This window comes from Catharus ustulatus, chromosome 8 (assembly GCF_009819885.2).
Source record: "Catharus ustulatus isolate bCatUst1 chromosome 8, bCatUst1.pri.v2, whole genome shotgun sequence".
NCBI classification, from domain to species: domain Eukaryota; kingdom Metazoa; phylum Chordata; class Aves; order Passeriformes; family Turdidae; genus Catharus; species Catharus ustulatus.
In genome coordinates, this window is record NC_046228.1 from 17,501,766 (window position 1) to 17,523,499 (window position 21,734).

Here is a 21,734-nt window from a genome sequence, read left to right on the forward strand (position 1 = left end):
CATTCTTCAGTTTCAGGCTATATTAGCAAGTCTGGGAAGGAATCCATTCATATAATTATTCCAGCATATCAATTTGCTGCTCTTAGAATGAAATCACTCAGCAGTGGGAAGCACATAAAGAGGACACACAGAGTTTAATGTAGGAAACACTTTAATGATGAAGAGATTGCCAGAAGTATCTTGGTTCAATCCAGATCCCTAAAAGAGTAATTTAATGGGATGTTGCAAATCTTTTGCATTAATTCAGTGTTTTTTTCTGTACAATGGAACATGTGTTTTTTCATTCAGTATCACTAATCAATGTGTCACAGATTGCAGCGATTCCTGAAACCATTTTCTCTCCATTGTCTCTCATTCTCTTACTGCTCCCCATCCCCACTGCCTCCTCTTTCTCTGTGAATGCTGTGGCCAGGATGGTCTGTGTGTTCCTGGTCATGAAAGGACAGTGAGAATGGCACTGTGCTCACTGCATCCTTGTGGCACTGTGGAATGGACAGCTGGAAGGGCAGCATTTCCAGGAGTTCACTCTGCAGATGTTTTTGAACGGTATCAGCACTATTTGGAAGAGGCATGTATGCTGCTGAGCAGTGCAGCTCTTACTCCCCCTCTGTATCCTGGTGCCCAGCAGAGCCAGGAGCCCTGGAGCCTGCCAGGGTCAGGGCTCTGGGCAGGAGCTGGGGCTGCAAACACCTAGGGTGGTGTTCTGCTGGGGGAGGACACACCAGCTGTGTGGTCCCTGCGCTCAGGATTCAAGGCTTGATCAGATTTAAGTAGTCACATATTTGGCACCCAGATGACTGAGGTGCCTCTGAACACTTGTTGTACAGAAGAAAAATAAAAGGATGAAGCTTTTGGATAGGTTGCTTACAGCAGAGTTGCCAGTGCTCAAGTCTTATAACATTGTTTTTTTTAAACATCAGCTGCCAGAATTAGCGTACCACTGAGAACAGCAGTTTGCATTTCTTAACACAGTTTCCTAAGGAAGCCAGGTTGACAGGATCACCATACCTATCCATCTGCCTCTTGATCCCTCCCCAATGACCTTCAAACTTCTGAGCAGACTGCTGTGAAGAGATGAAGTCTCATTCTGTACAATCATCGCAACACTGAACAAGAAAGGAAAGCAGAGGAATCTTGTTAGAGCCCTCCCGAGGGAAGGATTGGGTTGCCAGCCACACTTTTTGTTAGCCCCTGGTGCTTCTGCATAGCCAGCCAAGGCAGACATCAGAAACCAGCCATCAGCACTTGTGCCTGCAGAACAGTTCAACTTACCAGCAAATCTTCATGGACACAAAAACAACCTGTAGAATGAGAAGCCTACCAGGCTCCGGTTTCAGAAGGCCTCTATGGAATATGCCCTGGATAATGGCATTTTAAAAGCATGGCTCTTTGGATGCTTTGCATGTAAGCATTGCAGTGTGCCTGTGCTTTCCCCTTCCTGACACCCCTGGGAGAAGGGTGAAGTGTGACATCTGGAACTCTGTGACTCAGCACAGAGTGTAATCGTGTGTAATGATGTCTCAGTGTCCTGTCCTTCTTCTCACAAAACCTTTTCTGAGGTGGGCAGGGCTGTTGCCCGTTTTCCTAATAACAAACCATGAGATAAAGTGATTTGCTTCAAATCATGAGAAGTCAGAGGCAGAGAAAATTTACCTCTGCCATGCCCTAGAATCTCATGCAAAAACATGTAAGACATAGTAAGAACTGCTGATGAAATCACCTGCGAATAAGCAAAGCCCATTGCATTCACTTAACATGTAAATAAGAACAGCACAAACCCTCAATTTATAAAATATTTTTGATTTGAACTGTAAGTTCCTGGGAATAAAATCTTTCACTTTGATCCTGCAGCACATTGAGCAGTGGGACCTTGTTAAGCTTAATGTAAGACCACCAATATAAACAACTACTAAATGGATACCAAATGATGGTACCTGGTCTCAAGGATTAACTTAACATCTGTTAAATTTTGACTTAGTTTATGATTAACAAATAGAGAGCATAACTTCTCCTCCTGCTTCTTTTTTTTAAGGTGCAATGAGATCACCTAAAGCTTAGTAAAATATTTTTGGCAGTCACATTCCTCTGACATTTCTTTAACTGAAAAGTGAAAAAGAAGATCAGCTCCATCATTTCACCTCCTCTAGCTGAGCATTATTTATGGACTCACCAGAGAAAAGTTTTGTGGGCTATTCCTTATTTAGCTGAAAGAAAAAAAAATTCAAACAATTTCAGTAACAGCTGATTCTTTGGACCATTTGACCAACCCTTTTACTTTCAATAAAATATATTTTTTCTGTTAAAATATTTAATAAAGTGACTGAGAAGCCCATGCATAAAAGTTCTCATTACACTTCATGATATGGAAGGTGATTGGTTGTTTCCAAAGAGATTTTATTCCTCTGTGCATTAGTGGGGTCTCAGGTTTCACAATTAAAAGACATGCTTCTTTTATGAAAGCCCACATTGTGAACTGAGGGGGGAAAAGGGAATTCACACAAATCCCCCACTGCAGAGCTCAGCTGCATCCTTTGGTAGGTCCTTCTTAGTCAGAAATAATTATTAGAACTGAGGAAACTGGGCACAGCAAACAGATGCAGTCGTGGGCCAGCTGTTCCAGCTCCAGCCCTGTGCCATGACCTTCCTCCAAGGTGAGCTGTGCTCCTTGTCCCTCCATGCTCCATATCACAGCTCCCACATGGCTTCAGCCCTGGAGCCTCAGCAGATACTCCAGCAGGGCAGGAGCAGGGCTCAGGTTCTGAGCCAGGAGTAAATCCAGAGATATTTGGGGCTCAGCTCTGCCAGAGGTTTGATATGACAAGTTGGTGCTTGTGAATAACATGCAGGTCATGGGCAAGAGAGGAGATGTGGGCAAGGGACTCACACCATCTCCAAGTGTGGTAGTCAGCCCTTGATAGGATATAAAAGTTTAGAAGACATTTAGGAAGGCTTAGGGAAGATTTAGAATTATACAAGACCTGGCTTCAAAACGAACAACTTGTGTCCGAGTAGTTTGTTTCCTCAGAAAATAGTTTTCTGGACAGCAGAAATGTGATAAGGTGAGTTGCATTTATGCAAATCCTCACTGCAGTACCCTGTTGGGAAGGGTCAGTTTGACTAAGAAAGTCAGAGGTAGAAAGAACAATAGAAGAATGTCAATAAATGATCAAAACCTAGCAGAGCCAGGTCTGGGCTCCTGCATGACCCTGGTGGGGTCAGGTACCCTCCTGAGGTAACCTCCCTGCCCTGCTTGATACCAAGCTTGGTATTTATCAGCTAGTAACACAAATGAGTCAATGAACTGGTCCCCAGGGGTTAATATAGCACAGACTGAGTAAAAACCTAATTACCATGCTGAGGAATGCGAGATTGCAATAAGTCATTCTTTTATAGCTCAGTTTTTGTACTTCAGGCTGAAAATCATCCCTGTAGATATAAATTATTATTTTTTCATATAAATACTTCCTAACACACCAATGAGAGTGCCTGGGAGGTTGGGCTACATGGTAGGATAAAGCAGCTCTGGTTTACAGAGCGTGAACACATGCTTCACAGATTTCTGCCAGTGTCTCTGGGCATGTCTCTGAGCCTGTAAGTAGCAAAAGTTCCTTAAAAAGTTCTCTGAACTAGAGAAATAATAAAAAAAATAGTTTCCAACCCTTCAAGGCTGGCTTCATTCAGGTTTTTTTCTTTACTGTTCATTAGCTGTATTTTACTCTGTTCTCTGGCTGTTATATCTACAAGGCGTATGTTGTCTGAGAGCAAGGGCTCTGGTGGCTGGGGAGCCTTGGAGAGCTGTGACCCTGTGGCCAAGGGCACAGAGCACAGAGGGGCTGCCTTGGCACAAATGATCTTAAAGACTAAATCTGCCCACAGTGTAGTACTTTCCAGACTCATGACCCCAGATGCAGACACAAGCCTCACTTGTGCTTTAACTTCCACCAGGCTCCCAGCCCCTAGTTTGGCAACTGCTGCTGTAGTTCATCGAAAGTTTGTCAAAACCCATACAATTCCACAAACCCTACAGTCTGAAGAAATCAGCATTTTTCTCCTGAAACCTGTTCTGCTGGAAATTTCCCAACCCAGTTCTACAGAGAGTCATTATTTCTGAAACGTTTTTGTAAACATTTATTGCAGGGGTTTTCTTAATGACAACAGCCACAGACTCTGGCTGAGCTTAATTTGGCAATTTGAAAATCTCACTCCTTTTTGTCCCTTGGCCAGTTGGAGTAAAGGAAAATTTTTTTGTGTCTTTCAACACCACCACTGTGGTTTGGCTGCAAAATATGCTGCAAAATGTTTCCTGGAGATGTCCCTGTGCCTGACACAGCAGTACTGTGGAACCCAGGACATTGCTCATGATAGTGGCAAAATACTCAACATTTGCTTAGCATCCTTCTCTTAACGATCTTCAACATAAAGGCAGGTTAACCAGTGCATAGGGAATTATAAGTAGATGGGAAGAATTTCAGATTGTATTGCCTCCATGAATTTCCTTCAGTCTTCACTAGAGAAAGAACACCAAGTCTCACTCCAGGGAAAGAGGTTAGATGAGATCCAGGAGGCAATGGTCAGGCTACATCCAGTGGGACAGCAATTACCACTTCCCCACAGGCTCTTGCTTTCTACCCAAAAACCCCTGAAAGCACTTTGGAGTCTGGCACATGAACCTTATCCATGTTTCGTAATACCCTAGCAGAGTGGTGGTGGTGAGAGGTGGCAGACAGGGAATAAGGGTGGGGGGAGAAGCCCCTTCTGGGAATTGCACCAGGACTGAAGGGCATTTCTTGTGTGACTTCTGGGATAGTGTCCCAAAGGGCTGCCCCATTGTGCCTGGGAAGTGGAGCAGAGGACCCCACAGCCCCAGTGCATCTCTTCCCTGCCTGGGCAGACAGAAATGTTTGCCAGGACAGTTTTGGTCCCAGTGCTGTCACAGGGAGGTGGCCAGCAGGATACTGCCTGGATGTGATTTCATTCACTGCTTTGTAAGCCAATGTCAGTCTGCTGTTTTTCACATCATCCCTGGTCCACAGCTGCAGTTAGGAGAGGAGAGCTCAGCCTGCAGCACTGGCTGGGGATATTACAATCTGCTCTTCCTGTTAGCAGCCTGCCTCCTCTTGCCCCAGAGATCTCTTTCCCCACAGATGCTTTCCATGCTGGAATGTGGATTTGTTTTTTGCGACCATTCCATTCAAACCCTCTCTCCCTGAGGTCTGGATTACCTGCTCTGTGTCCTTAAGTTCTTGTGTTGGTACCTAACACAACTCTAGGATCTGTCTATTCTCTAAACCCTGCTGAAGACAAATCCTCACCTGCACTTTGCTCATCTGTTTGGCTCTAAGTTCTTGGATTCATCCACTAATCTTCTTGAAAGTCATTTTTTCAGTCCTTTTGCACTGCAAGACAACAAGCGAAGGACTGCCTGTGCATTTGGTTCCTCCCTACTGCCACATCACACTGAGCAGACCACTGTGGCATTAAAAAAAACAAACAGCAGGACTTTTATAACTGTGCTGTTTTTTGAAAAGAACTGCTTGGTGAGTGTAAGACCTAATGAGGAGTGTAAGCACCCTAAAAGAGATGCCCTGAGCAAGAGCAGAGGTGTCAGACTACCATGAGAGGGCACGTGCATCCCCAGGCAGCTCAGTTACTCCAGTGCTGCCTCTGCTCCCCACAGGCATCAAGCTTCAAACTTGTTTCCATTGCTTTGGCCCTCCCACACAGCATCCTTCCCCTCCATGGGGTCACTCCCTGCATGGAGGGACAGATCCTCAGCAGGACTGCTCTGGAGAGGCTCAGGTCACTTTAGACAGGGTTCCTCACACAGTGCTGTGCTGAGGCTGCTCTCCACCACCCAGGACCCCGCCCCATCCAGGATCCTGCTCCATCCAGCATCCTGCCCCATCCAGGAATGTGTCTCCATCCTGTTTGTTATAAGTGCTGTTGATCCTCTGAAGGATCTACAGTAGGGTTAGGGCCTCACGCCAAGCAAGCGAGGCCATGTGACGCTGGGGGATCACATGGCCGGTGGGGTGAGGGCATGTGACACCCCTGGGGTCATGTGACAGGCAGGGAGGAGCATGTGACACAGGAGGGGTCATGTGGCAGGTGGGGGTCATGTGACACTGGGCGAGTCACATGGCCCTACCCTACCATGTGACCCTGGTGTCAAGTGGCCCCACCCACCCAGCCACATGACACCCTGTAGAGAAAAACTCTGGAGCATTGAAACAATTAAGACAATTTCAGTGTGAAAATCCCAAACAATCCCATTCTGTGCAGGAGCAGAAAGGGCAGGTACATGCAGAAAACCCCAAGAGCCTTTCACAGATGGGTCAGTCATTTAAGCGCTATTTATAGGAGTCGGGAAGATGGACAAAGCCTCATCTCTGTTGGGGTCCCTGCGGGCTGAGTTTGGGGCTGATTCACACCATCCTGAGTGCTGAGGATGCTCTGCAGAGCGAGATACAGCCAGGCCATCCAGCTCTTGTGCTTCAAACTCACTTCAGACCTCCTTAAGAGGTTCAGTTGTGTGTAATATAAGCACCTGGGAGAATCTAAGCACCATGTTTGTGTTCTTGAGGCACCAAATAGAGACGGTAACATGTTTTTCATCAGGTGCCTCTAATTTGTCCATTTTTAGTGTTACAGTATCTGTAACACTACTTGAATTACAGCCCAGAACACATTCTCCTCTAAAACTGCTTTAGAGGTAGTAGAAACCACAGAAAGCAGAACTGCTAACTCTCTTTCCTCCTTAAATAATTTCATATTTCACAGGTCCTACAAAATGCTTTGCAGTTCAGGAGAACAGTCTCTCTGGGACACCACACATCCCATTATAAATAATAGCCCAAGTGTTGCCTGGAGGAATATTAGTAACATTTGCCAATTTCAAAAGGTTTGTAAAAGAATTTCCCATTATAGGATTTTGCAAAGTAGCCATTTCAGTATCATTTATGCCTTGTTATGTTTCAATGTATTTCTAAGTTTATTTGTAATTTCTAAAAAAAAAAAAAAAAAAAAAAAAAAGAAAAAAAAAAAAAGAAAAAAGAAAACACTTGCTCTAGTAGATAGTGATTTTCCTCCAAGTGAGAATACTGTGATACTGTGGGGTTTCTGGTGCCTTTGTTTGCATTGAGCTCTTTGGTCCCACAGGATCATCAGCACCCCAAAGAGAAGCAGGGAGACAGAGAGTGATGCAGTCAGAGCCAGGCCAGCCTTGCCTTGGTGCTTGCCCTTGCTTAGCCTCTGGATGCTTTTCTCTTCTCCCCCGTTGTGCTGCTCCCCTGAGCTGGCAGCAGTGAGGCTGCAGCTCTGGCTCCAGCAGCCTGCTCCTGCCCTCATCCCAGGGGCACTGATGGGCAGGACAGAGTGGGACTGAAGCAGAAGGGCCCCTGCTGGTTTTGTTAATGCACAGCTGGATCTGCAGCTCTGGCAGGTGTGAACATCAGGGCTCAACTAATAATGGGAGTGGATGTAAAGCAGCAGGAGGAGTTCAGATGGCAACACTGATCTGCTGTGCACTTCGTTGCAGAGGCTGGCAAAATGTTTCTGATTAGAGTCACTAACACTGATCATCTGCACAAAGCAGGCTTCTAAACTGCTCCTGGATCAGGGCTCAGCTTCTGCCTCTCCCTGCCTGCTCCTAAAATTGCTCCATCCCTGGCCTGTGCACCAAGTGCAGCCTGAGCTAGAGGATGCTACAAGCTTGAGGCTTCCCAGGCTGGAGAGGAATTCAAACCCAGAGGTCTCATCTCTTGCTCAATTCCCTTCCAAGTATGCAAGTGGAAGGGAGGAGGAGGAGACCTCTAAAAGAAGAGTAAATACAACTTGATATTTGGAATGTGAACTTCTTGGTTTGAATTGTTCTCTAAGCATGTCTTGCCTCTTCTGGGATTCAAGAGGCCAGCCTCTAATTTTAGGATCCACCTCTGTGAGAAACTGCTGCCAGTGGACCAGCTTTTGGGAATCTGGGCTTTTTTGGGGGCTGAGAAGGGGAAATCTTGGCACTGAGGGTCTACAAAGCCAAGGAGCAGAAGAGATCTAAGACACTGGTTTTTGGAGAATCAGCCAAAGGCATGTGCCCATGCCTCAGTGCTTCTGATTGTCAGCTGCAGCACAAATCCACTTCCTTTGGGACTCAAACCAAGGCACCAGCCCAGCCACTGGAGCAGCCGTGGCACAGGCACACTCTAGTGCTGCTGCCTAGGGTCCATAAACCCCTGTGCAGAGGCAGCACAGAAAGGCATGGGCAGTAGCATCTCAAACCATTTCACAGAGATTTTCCAGAACTCATTTATCAGAGCCTGAGGTCTTTAACTGAACATAATCTTCCCTGAGCAGAAGGGCATCACTTGTATGAAAACACTGGAGATATTTTGAAGAGTGTAACCACAATGTGCAATACAGAGACCACAGCTGTTTTTCTGTACAGAAAACTCAGTTGAATCTTCCCCATTTCCACAAAGTCCCTGGTGTTTGAACTCCATAAGGAAGCTGACATCCTGGGGTGGCATTTCCTGCATGCTTTCGCCCTAAACAGGCATAAGGCACTGTGGTTGTGTGACACTGTTAGACCCAGCAATCCTCAGAAACCTGGGGAAAAGCACAGGCATGAGCATAACAGCAGTGGAGGAGAGGGAGTGGAATGGACATCACTGTAATTGCTTGGAAACATCATTTTTGGTAAACAAGCAGCTAACTTAAAAGCAATTTGATGGCACAAACACTGTAGTCAACACTGGAACGAACTGGAAGGCAAACAGGATAGGTGACAACATCAAGGAATGTGTGGCACCAACTGTGTGTGTGATCTTGGCAGGAGCTGTGCCTTGGTTTCTTATACCATGACATGGAGAACAGTATTTTCTTATCTCACAGATCTCTTGTAAATCCTAATTAATTTATGTCCATAAATCACTGTGAGAGTTCAAGTAGGAGTATCCATTTACTGTGGATCTGAAAACTATATAATCATTATAAAAATCATTTTTTCTCTTTGATAAATCACAGCACAAGATAAATATTTTACCAAGTGAGAACCTTCATCTTAATTTCGAACAGAAAATACCTTAATATTGAAACAAAATATTAGTTAACCACAAAAGGGCTTTCCATGTCCAGACTTGTGATCTTATAGCCTAGAGTCATGATGACTTTCTATCAAATCTATGTGTTGGAGTAAAATACCAGTGACTGTAATCCTAGGGAAGAATCCCAAGACTGCAATATACCTAAAGGAGAAGAAAGTGAGGAGTAGTGCTCTCTGTGTCTAGGAAATGTTTACTTGACAAATATTTAGTGAGCTTGGAGGTATTTTTCAGAAAAAAAAATGGCATGGATTCATGTTGATGAATGTTTTGCTACTGATTAAATCTGAGCCTGTATAAACTGTGTGGTGACAAAGAAACCTGAGCCTGTAATGAGGAAACAGTTGGGTAGGATGTGAGAGATTGAAACCACAGATATTGCCATCCCCAGGAGAAATACTTTATTCTAAGGACTGGAAATTAGTTTGGGACTATTGGATTCCATTCAAGGAGTAAGTCCTATTATACACAATATCTCCTAATCTTTACCCTAGAAATTGTCTTGAAAAGCCAAATCTTGCATTCAGTAATTAAAGGAAAACATTTGTGAGACAAGACGCTTATTTCTTGTCTGGGCTTTCATCAGCCTGTCCAGTACAAAACATCCCTGTGTCTCCAGTCAGTACAGATCAACTTCCCTCTGCACACCCCCAGCTGGAAAATGGCTTTGAGCATTTCACAGACACAGGATTTCCAAGGCACTTAATTTTGGCTGTGCAACCTCGTCTCACCCTTCAATATTCATTTATTTATGCATTTAACCTACTTGGTGTGGAGTCCCACTAACTTCTCTGTGTTCAAGCTGCTCCCAAAGCTGCTTTTGAACCATATTGCTTGGCATGCTATTTTTTAACACAGGCCAAACATTTTGAAAAGTGGTAACCTAAAAATGAGTTCCCTAGTTCCTGACTTGGATCCTTATTAAAGCAACACTGGGTGTGTAATACATTTGGACATTATGCTACTAAAATAATATGTTCACCTAGTCATCAAAGCTAACTTAGCTTTGAAAAATTATGAATAAGTATAATGATTAAAAAAACCCAACAAAACCCAAACAACTTGTTGCACTGTATTTATGTCTTTCCAGGGTGAAAGTTTGCCATACTCTGGGTAATTTCTGCTTGACATTAATAAACATTTTATTGCAATACACTTAAGTCATGTTGTATATCCCTGCTCAGCAATATTGACACCCAGAGGTCAGGACTGTGTGAAGTGGCTAGATCCTGTGAAAATACAAATCGGATTTGTGGTCAACCAAGGCTTCATACTCACTGGAGTTTCATACTCACATCTAATAGGCCATTGGAGTTTTTCAAACATTTCCTTTCTGAAGCATTTTCTGCTGCTCTGGTGGCAAAGTGAAGTTCTTCAAAAGACAGGAATCGGTTGTGCTGGAGCCACACCTGTGTGTGGCAGGTAAGGCTGTGCTGGGCACACCCTCAGCAGGACAGGCTTTGGCACAGCAACAATCACAGGGTCACTGTACCACCTCCATAGACCCAGCTTCCAGAAAATTCTCCTGCTTCTTTTGCCTGAGTTGAAAACCCCATAAAAACAAACTGAAGGTCAGAGCCACTTCCAATGGCATCCCAGCATCTTCCTGATGGGATTTCACACCGTGGGAAAGGCTGAATGGTCCAGGTTGAAACAGAGGCAGCACTGGGAAGGTTCTGAACACAGCTGGCAGCTTTTTGGACTGAGGCCTTTCCAGTTTATGCTCAAATATCTCCTCATCACATCTGACATTTTGATCTGCAAATGCAGATTACATTAAAAGGTGGGAACTAGGCTGAAATTAACACTCAGACATGCTCACTCCTCTAATAATTATTTTTTCCAAAATGCTGCAAATCACCAGGTTTGTATGGATAGTCTGGGTAATTGTACCTTATAGAGAGAAGAATTTGATTCCAAAAATTGAGCTATTTTGGAAAACATCAGTGAGATAAGCACCGAACTGCTTCAAACTATCATGTGGTATTGAAATTTTTTTGTTTCATTTTTCTTAGCTCACCTCAGTTCCTCAAAGGGTAAGGCTGTATTTCCAAAGTTACTCAGGGTGAAGGTTGAGATTTAAAAATAGATCAGTCCCCAAAAGGGAAGTGTTCAGCAGAGCCACACTTCTGTCTAAGGCAGGGTGTTTGCAGGCAGCCTGTGCTGGGAGGAAAGGGTTGGATCCAGATGCTGTGCCATAACTACTGACCCTGAATCATCCCTGCTAAAAACGTGTGCTGTGTGTATTTATTGCTCTCTAACTGCTTTCCTTTGAGTGTCCTTGGAGCAGTCTGGCCCTGGAGCAAAGCTTTAATTGCTTGTGTTTTTAAGTGCTCTAAATCCACCTGTGTATTTTAGAGATAAGTTCAGAGGAAAACCAAAAGTAGTTAAATGGTTTTAACACATTTGAAACCACTGTAGAAATAAGGGATAGACAGAAAGACTGGTAAATGTAGCCATGGATTAATGTATTCAGGGCCAGAACTGTAACAACCCCTTTTTTTTTTACTTCACAAGTGAAAATTTTAAATATAATATAAAAGTAACATAATTTTTTTAAAAAGTTTGTTGATTTCACTGTGTGTCACTTGAAATGTTCCCTGAAATCAAGTTTAAATTCAAAGTTCTGTTTCCCCCATTTTCAATGGAAACAAACTATAGGGATTTTGAAAAAAAAATAGGTTTTTTATGGAAAATTATGAAATTAAGCTGCTGTATCATTTTTCCCCCCTGTTTTTACTTTTTGTTTGAATTTGGAAGATATTTTTGTTTTATGAAAATTACAGCACTGGTGGACATTTAACCAGAGAGGCACTAAGTCTTCTCAAAACACAGTTGCTCCACCTTAGCTCCAATGACATCCTTAGTCCTGCTTCCTGGGGTTGTTTGCTCAGGAGGGTCCTCAGGCCTCTCTTATAGCAAGAAGCTGATTTTAATAATCAGACTTCTCTCTAGGCATGTGGCTGGGGAAATTGTCTTCAAAGCTGGTAGGGCCTGGGGCAGACCTGGGAATGGAAACTGAGGATAATGTGATTAAGGGTTTGCCGGGATAGAACAATCCCTCAAACAAACTGGGGTTTCATGTTAAAAAAAGAGCCAAAATTCTTTGCCCTAAATAGGCTGCTTCCAAAGCAATTATGCTGGGAAATGAGCTAGAATAAATCCTGCAGAAGTACAGCCCACATCAGCTATGTGAACAGTATTTCAAGGCAGAGCTTCTCTTTCTTGCTCAGCACAAGGACAGCTTGTGTGATTACTTCCCTCCACTGAACATCCTGGCAGGGCTGAGCCTCTTTTCCCTTTCCCTACTCTGTCAATTATCAGGGGCTACAACCAGAGGAATTCCTCAGCAGTCACTGCTCTCACAACTGGAGTCCAGCAGAGACTGAAGGTGCCCAGCAGGGTGGCTGAGCCACCACCTCTGGAGGTGCTGGAAAGATGTGTAGATGTGGCACTTAAGGACAGGGTTTAGTGAACTTAGCAGTGTTAGGGCACTGGACCTGATGATCTTGGAGGTCTTTTTCCATCCTAAAGAATTTTATGATGCTATAATGATATGAGAGCTACACTTTGCTCAATTTCTACCTGACTTACATCCAGCCAGTTTCTCTATCCTCCCAAAACGTCCCTCAACCCTGTTGATCTTGGTCAAAAATAGAAACCTGGAAAAGTTTCATCTGTGCTAAAATTTTCATGAAAGATGCTGACCAAAATGTGCTTTATCTGTAGCAGGTGCTAGAGTTTCAATTGTCAGGAGCAGCAGAAAATTTATCAGTTCAACTATCTGTGTTGGTGCAAGAAAAACCTCCAAGGCTCCAGCAGCCAGAATATCCCAGGAGCAATCCTGCCCTGTGCTGCAGAGGGTGCTGAGCTCCTTGCACTCCCACAGGATGTTTTGTACTTCGAGTACCTCCCAAGAAGAGGCACGGAAATGGTGCTGCAGCCCTGAAACCCAATGCATTCTGCTTGTGTTCCCCTCTATTTAGTTAGAAAAGTGGTAAACATTGCAGAGCTTAACCTTGTAACCTCAGCCAATTCACATTAAGTTAGTAAAATGGAGCAGAATCTAGAAACAATCAGCATTTGTGGCTTTCTAGGCCTTTTAAGCTCATTTCTCTGCAATGCAAACCTCCCTCTTCAATGATTTGTTCGGCTTTAAGTCCTCTGAATTCCAAGCTTTTATGTTATTACAAGCTTCCTTTTACTGGCTGTGTCTGTGCCAGCAGGTGCATGAGCTGGGAGGCCCATGGCAATGTGCATTTTATTACTTCCAAACAGACCATATTTTGTGCTTCTTATGAGTTCTGGAGCTATTACTGGATATTTGGCTATTAAGGTTACAAGAGCTGAGACACCTCACTTCTGAGCCTGTAGCTACAGCTATCAAAAATGCTACTGTGAAATTGCTGTTTGAAATGTGTGTGCCAGCTGGGAAACCTGCACATGTGGGAAAATAGCAGAGTAAGGAATAAAGAGACATCATAAATTCTGCTAAGAACCAGCAAGATGCTTCAACCAGGATTTCTGATTGTGTCAGAAGGAAACCATTCTGCTGTGATAAAGCAGGAGGGCTATGTCAGACCCTGCTTAGAGGGCTCCTGGGCAGCTCTAGCACTGGGGTGAGGAAGCTCAGGGCAGCATCCTGGAAGGTTTTTCAGGAAGGAGCACACTTCTCTCCATCACTTCCAATCGAGCATCCTACCTTGCTTGAGAGTTGTGTGGTGCCTGTGATGCTGCCTGCTGTCTCTGCCTGGTTTTGGTTACACACTCTGGTTTTTCTCTGGTAGGAAATGTAAAAGAGGGGCTGCCTATAACAAGTCAGCAAAGGTCTTTGAGAGAAAAAAATAAACTCCTGTAACTTCATGAAAAAAAGATGACTTTATTGGGTGTATTAAACTGTGTGTGTGTATTTAAACTGTGTGCATGCAGCTCTGCTCAGAGCTATTTCTGGTTTCCATTTAAACGTTCCAAGAGCAGTGGAAGTCCATTTACAGGAAATCAAATAGCAGACAATAGGGAAATACCTCAGCAGGAAAAAGCATAGGCTTTTATTTACAAGGGACTAATTCTTCCAAGCAAGGGAGAGCAGCAGGCACAGTGTCAGACTGGCTTTCCCTTCCCAAATGACTGCTAAAAGGGACAGACACTGCACTTTGTCAAAGTGTTTACAGATGGCCCCCCCAGCAGCCAAACTGAGAGCCAGGAGTGAGTAATAAATAATGCCACTGGCTTTCACCTTGCTGCAAAAACTTTCATCTTGGAAGACAGGAAACCCTTTTGGACACTCTTCACACCTTGAAAAAGAAGCCTTTGCATTAGTACAGGGGAATTGGCATGACCTTCAAGAGAGGTGTGATGCACAGTGGAACCGAGGCACCAATCATTAATTTGCATCCTTGCTCTGTCAAAGGATGAGACTTGAGGAAAGTGTTCCTTTATTACAGTAGTCAGTCAGCTTTTGCCTTTTTGGAAGAGGAGACTCTCAGGAAGCAGGTTGTGATTCATTTAGTTTTGAAGAGACTGCTTTGGAGAAAAACACATTTCTATTTTTCTGCAAGTTGTTAGAATTGGGCAATTGCAATTTGATAGTCTTGCTGACACTCATGCAGATTTTGCAGCCTGTCAGTGCTCTTAGCAGGCTGAGAGACTACTAATTATTTTCTGCAGGCACTTGTCCTCAACCAAACCTTTAAATAAAAGCATTCCTACACCCACTTGTTCTTCTGAGTCCCTTTTCAACATCTCCCTTGCCTGCAGGCTTTTATAGCCTGTGGTCTGTTTATGGGTTTAACTTTATAGCCAGTCTAATTAGTTGCTGTGATAAGGATAATTAGGTAATTAGGATAATTTGGATAGCACAGTGTGAGGCTTTTCAAACCTCTTTTCTGGAGAGCTTTGTCTGCCAGAGTGTAGTCAGTGACACTTGTCTGATCTAATGGAAAACAAAAAGCCCAAATATCTCTGAGCATGATTGATGGCAGAGAGTTAACATCCAAGCCAGAGGGCTGGGAATAAGTAACTTGGAGCCACACTCTGAGGGCTGAGCTCACACAGTCACAGCTGAAAGACACACGACAGGACAGCTCACAGTATTTTGTAGGTTCCAAAATGAGCACTCAGATCCCTCTGAGTTTTGATACAGACAACAGTAAAGCACTATTAAAAATGATAAAGAAAGCAGGGAATTCCCCCTCCTTTACTATCCTCACATCCAAATGAAATGATTTCCTGAATTACATGCTCCAGCTAAATGCAAGCTATAAGCCACAAGGCAGGAATGAATAGAAACTTTCTTGTTTCTTGGTGGGTGAGACTGCAAGTTTCTGAGCCTGTCTTCTCTGAATTCCTGTGACCTGATGGACTTCCTCTTGTAATCCCTTTTCTCATTCCCTTTTCTCTTTGGTTCCTAATTTGTCTGTTGTGAGCATGAAAGTAAGAATGTGGGATTCCTGCTTGCAAAGAGAGAGCCTTCGGTAGAAAAGTTTGGAAGCATTTCCCTCTTCCTAATTGCAATTGGTGATGAGTTTGCAATATCCCAAATTGTTTCAAGAGGTGAAGTCTTGTCCAAAGGTCATGGAGGACTGAAAAGCAAGACACAAACTAGGAACAAGCAGGGCATTTGCAGTGAACAAAGTGAAGGACAATGGACATTAAACACCCAGTTGAATTTCCAGCATTCATTCAAAGGAAATAACTCATCAACCATTGGAATCTGGGCTGAGGAGAAAGAAGATACAGTATTTATTAAATAGGCTGCAAGTTCGTGGAGAAAGAAATATGAGGGCTGGTAAGTTATGAAATTCCTAGTTCATGACAAGAAATTATTCAGCATGGAGAAGAGCTTCCTTGAGCTGCTCCCAGAAACTTCCCCCTCTGTGTCCATGGTGGAAACAAGGAAAAGCTGACCAAGGGCAGCTGAAGGGAAGCAATTTTCACAGCCAGAGCATCCCATGGACACTCCCAGGGACAGGTACAGATGCAGGACCCTCCCCTTCCCTGCACTGTGAAGTGCAGGCCACATCTGGAGGCAGAGCAGTGTCGAAGGGATCACAGCTGGCAGCTGGGACTGTGCAGCCCCTCAAGCACTTGGCCAGAGATCAGTCCCAGGGGCTGAGCTGCAGGAAAGATCTGAGGTGAAGCTGAAACACCAGGAAGTGTCATGAGAGCCTGCTATTCATGTAATCCCAGGGCACAGAGAGAAATAGATTTCCTAAGAAATTGGTTTACCAAGGTTTTAAACTGGAGACAGGCAAGGATCCAATCTATACAGGGAAGCCATGCAAGACTCCTGCCAAACACAAGCTGAATGACAAGAAACGATGGGCTGGAGTGCCTCTAACCTGCAATACATTAGACTGGAGTGGTTCAGGCAGTACTGGGGGGGTGGAAGTCTCCTGACTTGCGCACGAGTGCTGGTCTTACACAAGTATCATTCCTGATGGAGGAAAACCTGCATTCCCTCTCATATCTGCAAAGCAGATGAGTCAGGGATTTCTTGGTTAGGGGAGACTCGGCGCTCTTCAGTACAAACAGAAATCTTAGAGCAAGGATAAAAGCCAAATTGGTTCTTGACTTCTTCCAGTAGTCTCCTGGGTTCTTCAGAGTTATTACTCTTTGTAAATACATGCTGCAATTAACTGGATAGATAGCCCAAACATATATTGACTAGAGCAGCTCAGGACATTTTTTGCTGAAGTGATTGAGTAAATATTTTTTCCACACTAATCTGTAGTGATGATGACTGTTCTCATCAATATTTATAACTCTTTTTAACATTAAAAAATGTTTATTTACTTTTCTCTGGTTTTAGTTATTTGTTGACATTTCTGTGTCATTCAGTCTTCCAACCAGCATGCCATAACCTATTGTAGAGGAGTTGTGGCTGTTTTATTTTGGGATGAAAAAGAAGGATGTGTGCAAGGAGACAAAGCAAAGGGGAAAGTGGCCACAGGCACACAGTGTGTTCATCAAGTGAGGTGATATATGACATAAGAGACGGCACAGGATGTGATAGTTATGTTACAATACCTGCTGTAATAGCCATTATTTAATTTTCTTTTTTTTTTTTTTTTAATAAATAGGGGCAGCTGCTACTTCACAATGACTGAAACATCCTGTCTTTTCTGGATTATGTCTCCTACCAGTGTTAGTGTATCCTAGCATTCAGAACAAAGAAGAACTCATAAATTTGATGAGCAGTTATTGTTTAAAATATTTTAACATGATTCCCAGTGAAGACTGGAATGGCTGTGTCTCAAGAAATGATGTAAAACTAATAAAAGTAACAGAAGAATAAATACAGATGAGATCTTTTTTTCCCCAAAAAGGACTTTTTTTCTGAGTGTTTAGAATAAAATATTCAGTGGGGTTTTTTTCATTCTGGCTCAGAATGGAAGGAGGTTTTCAAATTTTGCAGTAATAGCAGTATGCACACATAGAAATGCCCCGTTCATATACAAGTGCAATGTTTTGTTGCTGCTTTATGACTGTTGTCCTCTTGATGCATCCAAGGGCATTGCAGCTCCCTGAAGTAGAGCTGCTGTACCCAAGCTTTGAGTCCCCAGCAACAGCCAACTTCTCCTTTAGCAGTTTGGGGTTTTTAACCTTCTTTCTTTTAGGCTGGATGTTCCTTTCAAAATGTGTTATCAATACTCATGATGGATTTAAATGTTACTGTTATCTCTGTAGATGTCCATTCTGTTTCTGAGTTCTCTCCCTCAGTGGCATTGTCTGGCAGCAAATTGCACTATGAAAAATGCAATCCAAATGAGTAATATTTCCTTTTGCTGGCTTTGAATTTGTTTCCCTGAATTGTAATTTGTATGGTTGAGGATTTTTATATTATAAACCAAGGACAGCCATATTTCCCTGTCTCTGTTCCCTGACACTTTTATCATTCATACAGTTTATCATGTTTATTGTACTTCTGCTTGAAAAAATTACATTCTCAGAGATTTCTCTTCTAGGTTTTTTTAACTGTCATTCCCCAAACTCTGTAAGTCTCCACAGTCTCCAAAGTAGAGAGGATGCTTTTTCAGACAAATAAATGGAAATGCATACTGGAACTGGCTAGAAATTTGCTATGTTTTCATCAGAACAAGAAAAAGTATTTATGCTGGAACAACTTTTGGTGAAAGACACCCCCCCATTAATTTAAAATTTGTAACACCTGAAAAAGATCAATAGAGCAACATTTTATCATATGAAAAAAAGTTGAAAAATACTTTGCATAGTAAATACATTATATCCATGTTTGCAAACAAAACTAAACATTCTGGGATGACCAAAAACAGTTTTTGGGAATTTACATGAAGATATTTCTGGACAATACTTTTGGGATAAAGGTTATACACTAAAATTTCTTGTCCATATCACATTAGGTTCAGCAAGTCCAGCAAACACCGTGGTATTGAGGTTGTTTACTTTGCAGCAACTAAATGCTGTTAAATTTTTAGGAAAAAATGAGAGATTTGGTCTGTCAGACATTTCAGGTAATGCAGCTGATGTGTGGGTAAATGCATCAGGAAATACGTCAAGAAATCAAGGCCCTAAAGCTGTGAAGCATCTTGTGTTCAAAGCTTCTATGGCTTTTGGAAGGAGGTAATTTTGTCCAGAGCACAGCAATATTTGACCCAAAATGGGCTATTTTAGGAGGTCAGACAGCCTCTGCCAAGCTGTTCCCCTTGAGCTGTCAGACCAGTGGGGTTCTCCAGGTGTTATTAATGCTGAAAGCTTTTTGCTTGGACTAGCATGGAGAGATAGGGATGTCTCCTGGGAAGTTAAAAGGCTGCTTTGCACATAATAAAAGATGCTTTAATACCATCCCATGGAGATTCATCTTGTTTCTAATCTATCAAAACTAACTTGTGCCTCAGGGGCCTTTGGACCACTGCCCAATTTGCCTTGCCCATTTCTCATAAAAAATCCCAGGAAAGTTTGGCAGCATCATCATTTCATGAATGAAGCAGATTGATGTAAACAACGTTGTAATTTTAATGGGGTCTATACTTACAAGCATTAGTCCCACTCTGACCCCATACTCTAGACTCCTGCTGACCTGGGGGTTAGGCTCGTCTGAAGATAACATGAGTTTCTACACCAGTCCCCAAATTTATTCAGGCTTGTGTTGACTTTCAGCCTGTCTGCCTAAAATATACATGGGGAAGGACAGATTGCTTTCTGCACCGAGTGCTGTCTAAGGGAAGTGTCTGCTGAGCTTTTGGTCCTGGGCCAAGTTTCCTGCTGTCTAGCATTAGGGCTTTGGCAAGGCAGTCTGGGCCCTGTCACAAAGAGAATCCATAAAAAAGGTTTTTCTCTGTCATCACACATAATTAAGGACAACATTTTAATCAGGCTGCTCCCACTTAATTGCGGTGCTTTGCGTAGCTACCCTGGACCTGCTGTTTTAAATAGATCCAGTGCATTTGTCAGGCTGGGTCAGCCTGGGAAGATGAGACCTCATTGGAGATACAGAGAAGACAATTATTTTATGAGGAAGGAATGTGCTCATGTCATGAGTTACAAAATAACCATGGTTAGATGCAGTGGGGATTGATTGCTGTGGTACTGCGAGCAGTCAGCTCTAAACTGTGGTAGCTTGCTGTGGTTTAAGAGACCACATGGAAAGCTGAAGATTTCTGAATCAAATATCGGGGCTGGGCAGGCAACTTGGATTGACTGATAATTTTACTTTTATTTAAATAATAAACAGAACAACGAAAAGAATTTTTAGGTGCCTCGCACATGGAAAAATATTCCTAAAAGCTCAAGACCTGCTTTTATTAAAAAAAGAAACCAAAGAAGAATTCAACCAGGAAGCTGTGACTGGTAACCTTTTGACCATTCACAGCCCAATTGCTCCAAAATCTTTTTGCTCAAAGTTGTTTTTATTCTGCAGCATGCCTAGGAACCCACCATTTTTAGACCCTATCAACTCAAGGTACAGGAGAGAAGAACATTTGTCAGACTTGGGGAGGCTTAAAACCTGTTTGGTATATAGCCAGAAGTATTCCACAGGAGCACTCAAGGAAAGAAAACTCATGAAAGGGGACAATCCTTTCATTGCTGGGCCGTGGTGATCTCTTGCTCTAAGTGTGCAGAGAAGCCAGCAGGCAGACCTCATATCCTGAGCTCACTGGGCCATGATTCACACAATCCTTGGTGCATTTTGCTCCAGGGTCAGCTTGTGAACTGCAGCTCAGCATGGGAAAAAGAAAGCCGATGTCGCCTTGGTTTGCGAAAAGGAGGAAGGAGGACACAGAGAACTTTGAGCCAGATCAATCCCTGGAAAGATGATGGAGTGCCTCATTCTGTAGGAGATCTCTATCCATATGGAGGACAGGAAGGTGCTCAGGAGCAGAGCATCAATGCACTGGAGGGAAATTGTGCCTGACCAACCTGATTGCCCTCTACAATGAAACAACTGCCTGCACCCCAGCACGAGTGCATGCGCTGCAACATTTACTGAGCATCTTTTGAGGACAGCTGGAGCCACAGTTCCAGGTTTGACCTCAGCACTGCCAGTGAATCTGATACACAGGTGGGTTGAAGGCACTGCTAGAGGTGCAGCACAGACATATTAAGAGTCTGGACCATCGGCTTTATGTCCTAATGATAATCAACTGGGTTTTCTACTATCTGGATGAATAGCTGCCCAAAAGGCTGTTTGACAGTCCCAGTAGGTCCCATGCAGGACCATAAGATCTGCTGCTGCTGACATATGTGAGCGAACGTGTACAGCTGCAAATTCTGAACTCAACACACAGGTAACTTAATTTTACAAATCAGCATCAGTAAAAGGAGGCAAGAGATAAGTCCTTTCACCTGCAGCTGTTGTTTTGTCTCTCTTCCTATGAGATGGGATGGGAGGGGATGGATGGGCTGTGCTGCTGCAAATGTACAGGTCTCCAGCAAAGGGCTGGCCCTAGCTGTGTTTTTCCCCAAAAGACCTGTGCAGGCCTCAGCAGCTTTTTGAGGGTCAGAGAGCTGCTGGGGAAGAGATGCTAAGCTGTGCTCTGTGCTGCCTGGCTTGGCTGATGTTCCCCAGTGCAGTTCCAAGCCACAGACCTGTCTCACGTGAGCTTGCCCAGAAGAGACATACAATGTCCGGCATGATGGGACATGCAGGAGTTTCAGAAATGCCCTGCCCTGGGATTCTTCATTCTCCCCTTTGTGGTTAGTTCATGTTACTAAAAAGTCAGCCCTGTCAGCATCGTTGGTTTGTTGTCGATGATTTTGGCCCTCACCCACTAAAAATCTCTTTCCTAATTCCTACTCCAACCACAGCTATTCACAGCAGGGGAATAAATAACTGGATTGACCAGAAATGGAGATTGGGAAGTCAGTGGTGGAAATCCCCTTTTGGCAAGTGCTCCATCTGTGGATAAATGCTGCAGGAGAATTGTGCAAAGGGGACATCACTGTTGCCAGCACTGGCCTACACTGGACAGTCTGTACTGGATCATATTTCAAAAACATCTGTAAACATCTCCCTCTTTCCATCATGTCAGGTGCTTGACAGGACTGGAGAGGATTTACAGCTAGGCAACATGGGAAGGATCAGCTAAGGAGATGGTCCTCTTCTCATTCCAGGATGGCTTTCCAGCAGGTTAGCAGTCTTACAGCCCAAGCCTTCACAGTCCC

At 43.6% G+C, this 21,734-nt stretch overlaps 1 protein-coding gene across 1 annotated transcript in view; it reads left to right on the forward strand.

Moving 5' to 3' along the window:
- The window catches only part of CXCL12 (C-X-C motif chemokine ligand 12), an 80,326-nt gene extending 63,097 nt beyond the window's left edge, over positions 1-17,229 (forward strand). The window contains exon 5 of the mRNA XM_033066267.1: positions 17,174-17,229. The gene's annotated coding sequence lies outside the window, so the exon portion shown is untranslated. The remainder of the gene's footprint in view (positions 1-17,173) is intronic.
- The last annotated feature ends 4,505 nt before the right edge of the window (positions 17,230-21,734 follow it).